Source organism: Protopterus annectens, chromosome 15.part0 (assembly GCF_019279795.1).
Source record: "Protopterus annectens isolate FY-2018-M chromosome 15.part0, PAN1.0, whole genome shotgun sequence".
Taxonomy (NCBI): Eukaryota; Metazoa; Chordata; order Ceratodontiformes; family Protopteridae; genus Protopterus; species Protopterus annectens.
In genome coordinates, this window is record NC_056749.1 from 465,592,553 (window position 1) to 465,604,218 (window position 11,666).

The following is an 11,666-nucleotide window of genomic DNA, read 5'->3' on the forward strand; positions in this document are numbered from 1 at the left end:
ACACACACACACATATATATATATATATATATATATATATATATATATATATATATATATATATACACATACACACACATATATAAAATGCTTACTGAAAGTAGTTTTCAGCATTTTTTTTTGCATGAATGGAACTGACACCCTTCCCTTCCTGCATAGATGGCACATAAGTGGGGACCTCCCATTCACCCCAGGTCCCAACCTACCTACATTTAGTTTCCTTTTAGATTAGGTTTCATGCAAAACCACAAGTAATATAATTCCACCCACTAATTAAAGTCAAAATACAGAACTGTTAATTTATAATTTAGGCAACTTCAACTCAAATACTCTGAATGCCACTACTAAACAAAACGTGTCATCTCCTAACTGCCGTATTTTAAATTATATTGCAATTTCACATTACTAAATGAAGCACTTATGTAATTATGATCAGTACTTAAATTCTACCTGCAGCTTTCTGTCATCATGAATCTTTAACTTTCCATCTCACAATCTCCTCACAAAAAATGTATTGATTATGTTATAAATCAGGTTTGAAATTACCAACATACCAGAACACAACTTGTCATTTATAAACTCCTCAAAGCACTGGTACTGTGCTCCCTCTTAGTGAGATCATCATTCATATGTCTGATGAGATGTATTCAAATGTTTTATTAAAAACCTTCTACACCACAATTGTGTATTTTGTTTTGTAGGTCAGCCTAACTCAATGCAGAAAGAAAATAGCCCCAACTTCACCTTACTTAGAGACAGCCTATATAAAAAATGTCCTAGTATTGTAACAAAGATGGAATTGCCCAAATATATTTATATTAACCTAACTGCCTGCACTGAATCTTACCTCATGGCCAATATTTCAAGTCAGAAAGTGACTCCCCCCAGTCTGAAATGTAAGAATGGGATAGGTTAATTTGAGCACCAAAAGGGAAACTGGCTAGGCTTAACATGGCCTGCAAGGATAGTTGTATTATATGTATTCTGTTATGGAGCTCATGGTATTAATACTGTAAGACTGCATTCTATTCTGGAACTCCTGGTATTAGTGCTGTAAGACTGCATTCATAGATTCATAAGTAAGAATTGGGCCCTTGTGGGCCATTTAATAAGCATCTCTGTTGGTGCTCCAGTTGTTGCATGTGTCTGGACAGATACATGCCAAAGGAGGCAGTATACTCAATGACTGGCCTAATGAGGGTTGAGTAAAGTGGGGGGGGGATGATAACCCTAGATCTAGACACAATCCCTTTGTTTATAAGCTGTGCAATATAGAAGGACTCTTCTGCAACAATGGACACACATTGGCCAAAAGTTAGGTCACGATCTACACAGGTGCCCAAATCCTGTACCACTGGATCAACTCTTAGGGGCATATTGTTAATGTGGTAGTTTCCTGGAGTAGATGACTTCCCAAAGGATGGAATAATACATGTTTGGCATTTATCTTCAATGCATGATTTTGGCACCATTTATTTGGAATAAACCTTGCAGGATGACAAAGCCATTTGGAAATTTAATGACTGTTCATAGCTTGCGGTCATCTACAAACTTAGTCAGCCAGAGCCCCTTGGTTTAGATATCAAACATGAATTCTGTTCTGGAACTCAAGGTATTAGTGCTGTAAGGCCACATTCTGTTCTGTAACATCTCTACAGAAATATTAATTCTGGATGATTTTAATGTAGACTGCACTCATTCCAGTAATTCCTTCTCAAACCACATGTTAAATGCTACAGCACTCTGTGACACCCTAACACTGGCCCAGTAATCAAGGAGCCTCAATCCTCACCACTGCCAACAATGGGGGATGTACACACTGGAAGGATGACAACTACATAGGTTTATAGGTTCATAGGTAGGTACTAGGCTATCGGCCCAAAGGCCCATACAAGCCTAGCCAAAAAATGTTCCCTGGCTTTCGCCACCCAAGAAAATTATTTTCCTGTGCCCCTGTCGAGCAGAGCCACAGAAGTGATCCCCGGAGTGAATTTCCCATTTCCCATCCAATCATCAAGATTTTTCTTGAAGAGTGCTAATGAGGAGCTCTGTTTGACATAGATAGGTAGTCTGTTCCAGAGTATGGGAAGTCTCTGGGACAGGAATCTATCCATCCAGCATGTTCTGTTTATTGTGGTGACAAGGTTTAGGTCCCTAGAGCGTGTAGCTTGGAGGGATTGGGATTTCTTTAAGTGGAGCATGTCCAACAGCTCTGGGTTTGACATAGCTTTGTATGTTAGGCAGAGATCGCCCCTGAGTAGGCGATATGCGATGGAGTAAAGCTGTAGTTTTTTGAGACGGTCTGCATAGGGCATCTGTTTGAGGCCAGTAATCCTCTTTGTGAGGTATTTCTGTGGTCTTTCCAGTTGTTGTAGATGTCTTGTGAGGTACATACCAAAAGGGGTGTTGTACTCTATAATGGGTCTAATGAGTGATGAGTAGAGGGGAACAATGACCTCTTTTTCTGGATGAGAATCCTTTTGTGATGAGATGAGCCACGTAGAAGGATTTCCTGACCACTGTGGCGATGTGATTATCAAAGGAGAGACTACTGTCCACCTGTGTCCCAAGGTCTCATCACATTTTCGGCATTAAGTAGACTACCAGCTATGTGGTAGTTCATGGGTACAGAGTTTTTACCAAAGGGAATGACAATACACTTTTTGTCATTGAGCTTCAGGCCATGGTTTTGACACCAGGTATCTGTCTCAGTGAGGCCCTTTTGTAGTTTGTCCACATCGTTAGGAGTTTTGATTATGGCTCCTAGTTTGCAGTCATCTGCAAACTTTGTTAGCCAAAGACCTTCTGTGTTGGCCTGCACTTCAGAGAAATAGATACCAAACAGGAGAGGACCCAGGACTGAACCCAGTGGTACTCCACTTGTCACTGGTCTGATGCCGGATTTGGAATCCGCTACTTTCACAGTGTGGGTTCTGTCCATGAGCCAGTTGGCAACCCATCTTGTGACATAGGGATTTATACCTAGTTTACTGAGCTTATCTATAATTCCAGAGTGGGGAATGGTGTCGAAAGCCTTGGCGAGATCTAGATAAGCTGTGTGAACCATTTTACCCTCATCTATGGCTTTGGTGACTGCTTCAAAGAAGTCAATCAGGTTTAGGAGACATGATCTGCCTTTTACAAATCCAAACTGGATAGGGTCCAGAGTTTGGAGATTACCAATGTCTTTGTTTATGAGTTCCATGATGATATGTTCCATGGCCTTGCAGACCAGGCTCGTCAGGCTAATGGGGCAGTAGTTCCCGGGGTCATTAGTGGCTCCCCCTTTGTGGAGTGGGATAACCATCGAGGTGCACCATTCAGTGGGTACAAAGCCTGAGGTGAGGCTATGATTGAACATGGTACTTAGGTAGAGTGCCAGTTCATTCTGTAGTTCATGTAGAACGCAGCCTGGGATATTGTCAGGTCCCATGGATGCTGTGTTCTTGGCTTTGGAGTGTGTGTTTTTGTACACACACACAGTAAAGTGCAATTTCACATAAGAGCACACAGAGACCACAGTCAGTCTGGGCTGGTTTCCCGTCTTTCTCTAGATCCCCAATAAGATCCCCACTGGCACAGCTATAGGGTTGAGATCTGAGCTGAGTGGCCAAACCAAGACCTCCAGCACCCTCTGTCCAACCAGTGCTTTGTGTCCCTGCCCAAGTAGCTGACACACACACAATATCTCTCTCTTGGGAAAGGCTGGCACAGGTTTACTAGTTATGCCCCCTTTTGCCCAGACTATAAGGTAGTTTCCACCACCACCACCACCAGCCACTGCTTATCAGCTACTTTAAGCCCCTTAGCAAAGGGTGGCCAATCCTACTGTGTAATGTTACTAATAATCCAAATGGTAGTTTGACCAAGTGCTAGGCTATTAGAAGTGGCTTGCACAATGTCACCAAATAGATATGCAAGTACTCTGAGAGCTTAAATATGTCTCACAAATATCAGCCACAAAGATAGGTTTAAATATATTTAATAATAAATAATAAAAGAACAAGAAATTATTCAAATTGTCACAGTAACTTCAGAGTTCAAAATCACAAGAAATATTTAAAACAACATTGCAGGACAGTCTCAAATAAATACAGAAAGCATATAAACTATACTTCACTATATTCTTAACTGAATCTAGGCGAAATTACTGTACCCTAGTTAACTTACTTACAGTAAGGCAAGTGCGGAGGTTGTGAGTGCTTGTTGTCAGGTCAAAGACAAATACAAAATGCCCTCTCTCTCTCTAAGAGATTTTTTTAAATTAATATCATATATTACTGCTGGGGTAGCTGGCAGGATGACATCACTTTCTATCACCTGACTTTAGTTCCCAAGCTAACCCCCCATTGTCAGAAACTACTAGCATTTAGCATCTACCTGTGAAAACACATAGCCTTCAGATGTTTGTAGCTGCTAGGAGACATAAAACAATAAAACACAATACAACACAGTAGGCTCCCTAGTTCTAGACATTGTCTTCTGTTGCACTGAAACTGAAAGAGAACATCTCTGTTATTATGTGGTTATAAAACAATTTAATTTCAACTGTTTTTCTGAAGTTTTGCCAGTTAAGCCTCTATGTTCTAGTTTCTACTGTTAAAACATATACATGTACAATAGTTTATACACATTTCTGTTCGTCTCCAGTAGGGTACACTGTGGACACATCCTTAAGCTCAGTACTTTACACACACTTCTGTACCAGCAGCTTGATATACAGACAACATACAGTTCTAATACAGTGGTAACATAAGCAACTGAATCCTGCTGATATTTACAAATGACACAACTATTTACAAAATTCCAGATAGCTGGGCTGGCATTATTTCCTTTTGTGACACACTCCATAACTTATTAACTCAGCTAAAAGAACACACAGTCTTACTAACATGGAGTCTGTTCTGGGCTGTGCATTAAATTCCAACCTACAAAATATTTACTCCACTGGAATAGTGCTACTATCTATCTATCTATCTATCTATCTATCTATCTGTGTTTGTGGGTGTGAGTGTGTGTATATATACTCTGCTACTACAAACTGTATACTTCAAGTCCTCTCTACCAAACTAACATCTCACTGCTACAATTTTTCTGACAGTGTTGAACTACATAACATTTGCCACAGATCTTGCCTTATATTGTCAGAATCCTTGCACACATTGTTTAATAAATTATCACTCGTGACACCTGTTAATTTATATTTTCTGCAACTAGAATATCCTGTTATAATCAGAATATATTATATTATAAATAAACTTACAGTACTAGAACTTTTCTCCTTGGGCCTCTGCTAAAAAGGGGCACTGCCTAGTTGAACTGTCCTGGTAAACACAAGTAAATAAATAAATAGATTTCTTACTTTCTTTATATATATATATATATATATATGTGTGTGTGTGTGTGTGTGTGTGTAAACATATACATACTGTGGATAAAAAATTATGAAAATAAAATTACTCTCATCATAAGAATATATTTGTGATACAAAAAACTATAATATAGAAATCCTGTTAAGTTGTCCACAGCACATAGATTAGCTCTCACTATGTAGACTAGAATCTATACCTCTCAACCTCTTAGCCCAAGAAATCTGGACAAAGCCCAACACATTGGGAGAACAAAGGTCCCAAAATAGGTACATATTTTAAATATTGCTCTTCTAAATGTAGAAAGTAGCAAGAATTGCAAGGTTTGTATTACAATGCATTTTCTAAAGGACATGAAGTCTGACACTCAAATGTATTCCATTATTTAGTGATTTAATTCCTCAGATCATCCCAGTGATTTGCCAGAAAACCACAAATTTTATGAGGGACAGACCATAATTTTGAGGCAAAAATCTGGATAGTTGAGATGTATGCTAGCATCTCAAAAGCACACAATTATTTTTAATATTACTTTAATTAAAGTTCTCAATACTCTTAGCTTCCTCTCTAAGTAGAGTATGAGTAAATGTCATTCTAGTTAATAGCTAATTAAGTTATTTCAGTGTCACAACTGAGAACAATGTATCCACAATAAAACCTTACAAATCAAGCAGCAGTACCAAACCATAAGAGAAGATAAAAATACAAATGAGATAAGCCTAAGTCCAATACTTTAATAATCAGCAAAAAAGGAAAAAAAAACTTCTTTCAAAAATGCTAAACACTTCTAGTTAGGTCTAACAAGCCTAAAGCAAGTGCTTTCACATGGCAAATGCAGCAGCATCAGCCTACTGCCAAACTGTTTATCACCTCAAAAGTTACAAGCTTTTACCAACCATTTTCAAAATTCTATTCCCTGAAATGCATGCTATAATTCTGCTTTTATTAGAAGAGGAAAACCAGAAGAGAACAGTATTTGGAAAGCTTCCATCTGGCAGGCATTGATCTCAATATACTTGATAACTTATATAAAATTGTAAACCTTCCATTCCTTGGTAAGTTCAAAGATAAAGTTGTTTTTGTGCAGCTTTGTACCCAATTTTTTTTTGGATAACATACTCGTGGATCCATTTCAGACTGGGTGTTGCATTCATCACAGTACAGAAATTGACCCCCATTTGGGTGGTAAATGTCTTCATCCTTTATCATCCCGGATCTCTTGGCTGCCTTTGACACTGTTGATCATGGTATTTTAATTTGAATGTTTAAAGTAATGCTGTGGCCTGTACTCTATGGTGTTTCAACTGCTTTGCATCCTGTCTGTCATATTGGTGCCAAAGGTTGTCTTCAGGTCTGAACAAATCCTCACAAAACCCTTTAGACTGAGGAGTCCCAGAGGTTTCACTCTTAGGTCCATTATTATTCACAGTGAATAACCTTCCACTAGGAGATCGTATTAAAAGGAGGGGTTATCATAACATTGATATGAGGATGATACTTAAATTTACCTTTTTCTCTCTCAGGATGAGAGAATGAGTGTGCATTCCTTCCTTCACCAGATGGCCTACTTTAACAGGTTGAAATTGAATACTTGCAAACATAAAGCCATGGCAGTTCATGCTATCTTGAAGGATCTTTAAGCCCCTTTGCTTCCAAATTATATTCTTTATGAGGGGAGTAATCTTGAGGTTTTTTTTTTTAATGGTGTATGATTTTGATGTTGTCTTAGACCTCAGGCTGACATTTTGGGACCAGGTGTCAGCTGTTGTTAGGTCTTCATGTTTCCATCTATAAAACATATACAAGATAAAAAGTGTTAATCTCAAGCTGATCATTAAGTAGTAATTCATTCATTGGTTTCCTCATAGCTGAATTACTGCAATGACATTTACCTGCATCTTCCCACCATTGAACACAATCTCCTACAGTCAGTGCAGTACTCTGCTGCCAGATTACTAACTAGTACTCCATGATACCAACATATTACTCCAGTTCTATGGAGTCTGCATTGGCTGCCTACCCAAGTTAAGATTACTTATAAAGTTTTGGTATTGCATGAGATGGGTGCACCTTACTTGAATAAATTATAGTGGTGCCATAAGCACTAATCATGGTCCTGCACTCAGGAGCTGTTAGCGGTTCCACAGGTATGCCTTGGAGTTCTGGTATATGATCTTTTGTCTATCAAGCTCCTACCTTTGGAACATGCTGCCTCAGTGGCTTCTGGAATGCTTAACATTAGCCAGCTTCCGTCATTTGCTTAAATGCTTAAAACATACCTTTTGAATATTGCATATGGAGATGATGGATGATTACTGTGCTCTGTCTTCCAACTTTAACTTGTTCTTTGATTGTATTTATTTACCATTGGAAAGTGTGTTTTGTGTAAAAAATTAAATAAATTGGAGTTGAAGTTACATCTACATCCCTACCCACTCCCCAGATGTATAAAGTTACCCATAACAGTTAAGAATAACTAGAAACAATGAATCCCATATTATTTCACAAAAGCTCCTAAAATAACTTTTCTATTATCGCTTCTAATAAACCAGAGTATTGTTACAGCCCACAGTTATAAACATATAATAGTACATCCACTTCATAAAGATGTTTTTTCACATTACTTTCTGATGTACAGACCAATGGAAAAGCAAAACTTCCTACAGTTCTGTGATAATGTCTCCAAGTTCAGATGTAACTGTGCACCGCAAAATGTTGACATGGCTAGTAGTTATGCAAATAAAGACTATGCTCACCTAGAAAATGGTAAAACCCTTTCTCTGTATCAAAACTAAACAAAAGGGGAAGGGGAAAAAGCAACCCAGCCTTGTGATCCATATACACAAATAAACACAATGAGAAGAAAAAGCTCATTAGAGTATATAGCACAAGTAAAGACCCACAAATCGAGATCAACATCAAAGTATTTTCCAAGGTACTGAAAAATGCCATCTGAAAAACTAAGGTTTCCTTGAACTTAGGCTGGCATCAGAAACTAAGGATAATTACAAATTTGTATTTAATTACAATAGGAAGTTAAAAATAACACTTAAATTTGCTATGAACATATTCAAAACATGACTACATACTCTGATCCAGTGAATATCACAAATGTATTGGCAAATAAATTCAGTGCAAATTTCACCCTAGAGATACCTATACAAAACTCACACATACCAAAGGATCTCAAACTCCTATCCTCACAAAAGAACACTTGTTAAAAGTACTTTCCAAAAAAATACATGCTCGATGGGACCCAGTAACATATCAGGGTGTCTGCTAAATAGCACTAAATATGCACTGGTAGATTTTTTTCAATACCCATTTAACCAGAGCTTATCCATGGACTTTATCACCAAGGTTTGCTGCACAGCAATTATGATGCCTTTTCACAAGGGAGATCCTACCACTGATTCAGAGAATTGCAGACCCATTAACCTGATGAGCTTTGTCTGCAAGGCCATGGAACAAGTCATAACAGACCTAATAAACTACCATATAAACAATCAGGTATGACTTGGCCCACATCAGTCTGACTTTGTTGAAAATGGCTTCTGTCTAATGAATCTAGCAAATTCGTTTTGAGAAGGTAATGCAAGCTATGGCCATTGGCTATGTTGTTCATACATCATACATTGACCATGGCTTGTCTTACCTTCTTAATAGAATTTAGCAGACTCACTAGACAGGAACTAGGCATTTGATACTATACCACATGCCAACATTATAAACAAGCTCAGTGTACTTCAAATTGATCCCTGTGTAGTTAGATAGATAGCTAATTGACTGAGGGGCAGAGCCCACACTGTGAATGTGGTAGGCATGTCCTCAAAGATCATGAAAGTAACCAGTCGAGAAGTGGAGCTCCATGCTGTGATGCTATAGTATAGCATGCACTTCTCTGATCTCCATATAAAAATGATGTCTGTAAACTGGGTGTTATACTTAAAACCCTTTCTGAAATGCAGAAGCTACAAAGTAACCATACACATGTTAACAGATGATGAGATGAAAAAGGGATAAAACTAAATGGTAAAAAAATGCAATTTTGCTGCATTTGGCAAACAAACCTTCCACCCAACTGATGCTACAGAAAACACCTCACTCCAAAACAAAGATGTTGCGAGATACCTTGGAAATGGGTATTTAACTCCCTTTCCTATGATCATTATGTTGCAATAGTTATATAAGGAAATCCTTTTAACTGACATAGCTGATCATGAAGGGTATCTTTTGTAGGTCCAAAGAAATCGTTTCCCCCTATATTGTGTCCTTATCAAGTCCATCATAGAATACAATACTCCCTTTGGAATGTATCTTACTAAACATATGATGCAGCTGGAGAGACCCCAAATGCTCCTGAAAAAATCAAGCATAGGTCTAAAGGACCTGAGCTATCAAGAGAGGCTGGAGGCCTTGTCCCTGTGTTCAGTGATTTATAGACTCCTTAGGGGCAATCTCTGCCTTGCCTTCCGAGCATTAGGGATCCAGCAGTCCAAGACCTGTTATTTCCACACAAATCAAACAGTCTAATACATACTAGAACCTAATTCAGCAACTAAACAAATCAGTGTGGAGAGACAGACTTGTCACATAATGATCACCCCCTCTCTGGAACAAACTTCCTCTCCAGATCAAACAATATAACAAACTATATTCCTTTAAAGATTTAGACAGTTGGATGTGTATTCATAGATTTACCCCTGATATTACTGGCCTATTGCCCCTTGAAAAGTACATAATATGTAAGTGTACGTACTGGCAAGGCATAAATGGCCACATGGACAGGTTATCTTGTGCATTCCTTAAATGGCCATATGGCCAACTTGCCTTGTATGCTTTGTAAATGGCCACATGGCCCACTTGCCTTGTACATTCCATACATGGCCACATGGTGCAGTTACCTTGTACATTCCATAGTCATATGACCCAATTTCCTCCTTGTACATTCCATGATTATGCAATTCTGTACCTCATCTTGCAACCATTATGACTGTGGTGGTATTGCAGAAAAAAATGCAGATTAAACATTTTTTCAAGTAACTCCAATTCCAGATGGTCAGCTAACTTTCATTTTTTATGCTTTTTAAAATATTTCTCAAATAAATCCACAGCAAGATATAGAAAAAAATCAGTTAAAACAAAAGTTACACACACACACTCTTTCAGTGCTATAGCAACAGTAGCAGAACATGCTCACACTCATGCATATTTTGGAAGGAACAAAGTACATTGGACAAGCACCTCTGATGGAGCTTAAGAGTTAGGTTACAGGTACCATGAAGAAGTGGTACTGTACAAGATATTTATTTAACAAAGGTAAGAAAACCCTTTTTTAAAAACTAGACTGGTGTACGACTAATAATCACTACCATGCCAGGAGTCAAGACAATTTCTCCACAGCCAACATGGTTTATTCAGAAGCCATACCAGTGGGCTGGGCAGGAATTATTGTTGTAGTAACTCACATTCACACACCCTCACATGTGTACGCATGCACGCACACACACAAACCCAATGCTGGAATATCCTACTGTTCATTTATAGTAATAAAAATAAGTATAACAATATAATAATAACAATAGTAATATATTTTACTGTAGCTTATTTAAACACATTCATGTTATCATTCAGTGAAACATTCATCTCTCTCACGCATGGAACAATCTTCCCCTACATATTATTCAGACTCTGTAAAACCCCAGCAACACCAATGCCAATTAGTAGAATGGATGTGATCTCATAGATTCATCCTAGAAGTATCCAACTATAAACTTCTAGCTACACCAGACCAAACATTAACTCACCTCAGTTATCCATATTCCTTCTCTGCTTCTCAACTCCTCCATTTTCTCTAACTTCACTCCCATTTCCCTACCCTCTAGCATAAGCCAACCTAATAATATTCCGTCTGTATTGCCCAAGTTAACTTCTACCGTAATTTTCTGAACTATTATCTCTCATTCAAGGATTCTTCTATGCAATTGTTGACTAACCTACAATGGCTGACATACAGCTGACTTAGTATCAGCCTATCATTTGTTATCAGCATTGGGCAATGTGCACTGCTGTCCAGTCAGGACTTTTAAATGTGCAAAGCCATTGTGTAAACACTTTAAAGATACTGACTGCATTATACTACAGAGGCAATATAAGCCTTACCTCCTTATTTGCTTACAAGTATTTGTCTTTCTTATATCTGCCTTTGATAACTGGATGACTGTGCACTTAAATGTTCTGGCCAGTGTTTAGAAATGACCTCAGAGATAAAATATAGAAACAGCAGTAATATAGCTG

General features: G+C 38.1%; 1 long non-coding RNA gene across 1 annotated transcript; it reads right to left on the reverse strand.

Moving 5' to 3' along the window:
* Positions 1-6,083: 6,083 nt before the first annotated feature.
* On the reverse strand, positions 6,084-11,299 carry LOC122790127. The gene is made up of 2 exons (XR_006362927.1): positions 11,177-11,299; positions 6,084-7,157 (listed from the first exon to the last, which is right to left on the reverse strand). It is a non-coding gene; the product is annotated as an uncharacterized LOC122790127 (long non-coding RNA).
* Positions 11,300-11,666: the final 367 nt, after the last annotated feature.